At 34.7% G+C, this 5,000-nt stretch overlaps 1 protein-coding gene across 1 annotated transcript in view; it reads right to left on the bottom strand.

Annotated features, from left to right (window-relative positions):
• Window positions 1-4,968, bottom strand: part of LOC133545681 (solute carrier family 22 member 4-like) — a 145,246-nt gene extending 140,278 nt beyond the window's left edge. The window contains exon 1 of the mRNA XM_061891486.1: window positions 4,821-4,968. The gene's annotated coding sequence lies outside the window, so the exon portion shown is untranslated. The remainder of the gene's footprint in view (window positions 1-4,820) is intronic.
• Between the last annotated feature and the right edge of the window lie 32 nt (window positions 4,969-5,000).

Below are 5,000 nucleotides of genomic sequence, written 5' to 3'. Positions count from 1 at the left end.
AAACGCAGAGCAAATGTGACGTCTTTTGCCTCAGTGACTTCAGCAGACTACCCACATACGGTATAAATGTACCCAAAGTCCTTCTCTTTCTCCATTCTCTCTATCCGAAGGGTGTCACCCGAACACGTTTTATCCGGCCCGTAGGATGAGTTTGCTAGGTAGAAAATTTAACCTGAAACTTTTGAATGAAAGAAACAGCTGTTCTAAATGTGTCCACCAGATGTCGCAATAGCAATTACTTGTATCTTTGTAGATGATGCTACCTACGTCAGTCGAGGAAAATGATCAAACGACATAAATAACAAGCTGTAATTTGATTTTGATGCAATCTTTTCATCTTGATAGGTTGAAAATTAACACCAATGAGTTGACTGATGAATATTCAATTTTATTAATTAAATTTATTCAGAAAATACAAATAATGACAAAGATAGAATACCATTAACCGCAACATGTATGTTTAAAAGAAAACAACTTCATGATTTGTACATTTTCAGAATGTGCTTGTTCTATTTTCAAACTAAGAAAACAATCCGAAGTTGTCTTTATTTTTAAGTTATCGTGTCAGATTTTTCTCCTTGTGGCCCCCGATCTACAATGAGTTTGACACCCCTGCTCTATCCTCCGCTGTTGCCATTTCTAATACAGAGTAACGCATAGTTCGAACTTAAAATGTCAGTGGACTCCGTATGGAACTTGGAACCACTAAAAATCACAACAAAGACTGTCAAAGTGGAGGCACGTAAATCAAACCAGTCAGATAACAGCTGAAAGACGGTCTGCAAAACATAATCTCAGCGACATTTTGACCAAAGAACCACCATGACGTGTTATGTAGAGCAGTGTTTTTCAACCTTTTTTGAGCCAAGGCACATTTTTTGCGTTGAAAAAATCCTGAGGCGCACCACCAGCAGCAGACATCATTAAAAAACAAAACTCAGTTGACAGTAAAAAGTCGTCGCAATTGTTGGGTATGACTTTAAACCATAACCAAGCATGCATCACTATAGCTCTTGTCTCAAAGTAGGTGTACTGTCACCACCTGTCACATCACCCCGACTTATTTGGAGTTTATTGCTGTTTTCCTGTGTGTCGATTGATTGATTGATACTTTTATTAGTATATAGTACAGTACAGTACAGTACATATTCCGTACAATTGACCACTAAATGGTAACACCCCAATAAGTTTTTCAACTTGTTTAAGTCGGGGTCCACGTTAATCAATCCATGGTAATTCATGTAGTGTCTTAGTTCTTGTCTTGCGCTCCTATTTTAATGGCTTTTCTCTTTTTTTGGTATTTTCCTGTAGCAGTTTCATGTCTTCCTTTGAGCGATATTTCCCGCATCTTCTTTGTTTTAGCAATCAAGAAGATTTTAGTTGTTTTTATCCTTCATTGTGAGGACATTGTCGATTGTCATGTTATGTTCGGATGTACTTTGTGGACGCCGTCTTTGCTCCACAGTAAGTCTTTGCTGTCGTCCAGCATTCTGTTGTTGTTTAATTTGTAGCCAGTTTAGTTTTAGTTTCGTCAATTACTTTTCATAGGGGCACTCACCGTTTGTTTTATTTTTGATATAAGCATTAGACTCAATTTTACCTGCAGCCTGCCTCCCGCTGTTTCCGACATCCATCCATCCATCCATTTCCTACCGCTTATTCCCTTTTGGGCTCGCGGGGGGCGCTGGCGCCTATCTCAGCTACAGTCGGGCGGAAGGCGGGGTACACCCTGTACAAGTCGCCACCTCATCGCAGGGCCAACACAGATAGACAGACAACATTCACACTCACATTCACACACTAGGGCCAATTTAGTGTTGCCAATCAACTTATCCCCAGGTGCATGTCTTTGGAGGTGGGAGGAAGCCGGAGTACCCGGAGGGAACCCACGCATTCACGGGGAGAACATGCAAACTCCACACAGAAAGATCCCGTGCCTGGATTTGAACCCAGGACTGCAGGACCTTCGTATTGTGAGGCAGACGCACTAACCCCTCTACCACCGTGAAGCCCTGTTTCCGACATCTACAAAGCAATTAGCACTGGCTGCCACCTACTGATATAAAAGAGTATTACACGGTTACTCTGCCGAGCTCCAGACAGCACTGACACGCAACAACAACAAAAAATCATTTTCAGACCATAATTACTGGTTTGCAAAAAAAATTTTCAACCCAAATAAGTGAAATTTAGATCATCTCCTACAGCACACCAGACTGTATCTCACGGCACTAGTGTGCCGCGGCACAGTGGTTGAAAAACATGATGTAGAGCACAAAGAAGTCTTTTAAATGCTGAAAAAATAAATCATATGATGGCCACTTTTTTACATCACATTGTCAACTTTACAGTTCAGACAATAATTTCCTTATAATTTAAGTATTGACTTGTAACGGTTTACAGCAGGGGTCCCCCAAACCTTTTTTAGTTGTTGGGTTAGAACAGGGGTGTCCAAACTTTTTCCACAGAGGGCCACAAATGGAAAAATTTAAGCATGCGGGGGCCATTTTGATATTTTTCATTTTCAAACCACAACAAAATATATGGATTTTTTTTTTTTTTATCCTTAGGTCTCCTGGGGAGCATAGAGGGTTTTATTTAATGCTTTTTTTTATAGTAAAACTGAAATATGCAGTATTTAGATGGATAGATAGTACTTTATTGATTCCTTCAGGAGTGTTCACTAAAATTTTAAAAATAAGTCCAATTATTATTATTATTTAATGCTTACAGTAAATCTATATCAACTTGAGGTTGATATAAAGTCAAACAAATAAGGTTTTATGCCTTTTCTGTCAAAGACAACTTTGTTTTTTTATAGTAAAACTGAAATATGCAGTATTTAGATAGATAGATAGTACTTTATTGATTCCTTCAGGAGTGTTCCTTTATTTAGCAATTGAAGCCCTCAAAGATCAATAATGCAGGACACCATTGATTTTAATTATTTAATATTTTAGAGTAATCACAGTGAAAAGTTAAATAAAATCCTACCAAATATATTTGAGATCCGAAAGGTTCCCCACTAATAAAGTGATGCATTTTTATTATTTAATTTTATTAACACTTAAATTTCGAGATGAACTTCCGATATATTTGTCGATTTTAAGTTTGAACTATTATTTTGTTTGTCTTATGCTCTTTTGTCAAAACGTTGATGTTTTTATATGGGAACTACACAACATATGCAATATTTTTTCAACATAAAACATTTTAAAGTGATGATTAAAAAAAAATAATTCATTATAACATAGATTTTTTGTCCTTTTTTTTTTTTCTTTGATCAATGGAAAAAAAGAAAATAAAGACAAAAGGGGGAAAAAACTGCCTGCTTGGCAGCTTTGTGTCAACATTGCCACTTTTTCTCATTAGATTTCACCTCATTCCACTTTTTTAAATGTTTTTATTTTTTTTATTTTTTTGCGATACAATCAATTTTGCAGTTTTTGCAGGTGTGGCGGGCCGTTAAACGATTAGCTGCGGGCCGCACTTTGGACACCCTTGGGTTAGAGGGACTGAAATAATTAAAGTATGAATAAAAAATTAATGCAATTTTTGTTTTTAATGAAGAAAGGTCTCGTTTTCAGCTTTGAAGCTTAAAATGTGCACCGTGTTGGTTAATTCTAACAGAGACAAAACTCTAATAGAATTTGAAAATCCAATAAAATATTTTAAAGACTTGGTCTTCACTTGTTTGAATAAATTCATTTATTTTTTTACATTGCTTCCTATAACTTTCAAAAAGACAATGTTGGAGAAAAAAATACAACCTTAAAAATTATTTTAGGATTTTTAAAAACATATACCGTTTTACCTTTTAAATTCCTTCCTCTTCTTTCCTGACAATTTAAATCAATGTTCAAGTATTTTTTTTTTTTGTAAAGAATAATAAATAGATTTTAATTTAAATCTTCATTTTAGCTTCTTTTTTTTTCTAAGAAGAATATTTGTGAAATATTTCTTCAAACTTATTATGATTAAAATTCAAAAACAATATTCCGGCAGATCTAGAAAGTCTTTAGAATCAAATTTAAATCTTATTTCAAAGTCTTTTGAATTTCTTTTAAAATTTTTGTTCTGGAAAATCTAGAAGAAATAATGATTTGTCTTTGTTAGAAATATAGCTCGGTCCAATTTTTAATATATTTTAACAAAATGCAGATTGAATTTTAACCCATTTAAAACGAGTCATCAAAATACTAAAATTAATCTTAATCATGAAAAAGTACTAATGATATTATATAAATTATCTTTTAAATTTTTTCAAAAAGATTCGAATTAGCTAGTTTTTCTCCTTTTTTTCAGTTGAATTTTGAATTCGAAAGAGTCCAAATTGAAGATAAACTGTTTCAAAATTTTATTTTAATTTTTTTCCTGTTTTCTCCTCTTTTAAACCGTTCAATTAAGTGCTTTTTTCATCATTTATTCTCTACAAAAAAACCTTCCGTAAAAGGAAAAAAAATGTGCGACGAAACGACAGACAGAAATACCCATTTTTTTAACTATATATATAGATGTATTTATGAAAGGTAAATTGAGCAAATTGGCTATTTCTGGTAATTTATTTAAGTGTGTATCAAACTGGTAGCCCTTCGCATTAATCAGTACCCAAGAAGTAGCTCTTGGTTTCAAAAATGTTGGTGACCCCCCCCAAATACTGTGCCGATATAAAAACACTTACTTCTCCTAACCATTAGGGGGCGACCTACAATCAGAAACCGTTGATAACAACATATTCCAATCCATACTAACTTCCCTAGCATTAGCTTGGCTTTGAACACAAACATATTAAGTGGACATTCAAGAAATTAAATTTTTACCTTGTCGAGTTTCGTCCACCGGAGCTTCTTATCGACGAAAGTGTTGTATATTTCTTTCTCATGAGTTAAAACTCAGCTGTAAGAACAAAAAGCAGTCGTTCCTTATGTGCGGCTTCACTAAACCACAAGGTGAAAACCGGAAGCTATCTGACTTATTTCCCACCGGAAGTTAGCTCACTA

The sequence above is a fragment of the Nerophis ophidion genome, linkage group LG28, assembly GCF_033978795.1.
Source record: "Nerophis ophidion isolate RoL-2023_Sa linkage group LG28, RoL_Noph_v1.0, whole genome shotgun sequence".
NCBI lineage: Eukaryota > Metazoa > Chordata > Actinopteri > Syngnathiformes > Syngnathidae > Nerophis > Nerophis ophidion.
Note: the sequence above shows the minus strand (reverse complement) of the source record. Positions and strands in the feature narration are given on the sequence as shown.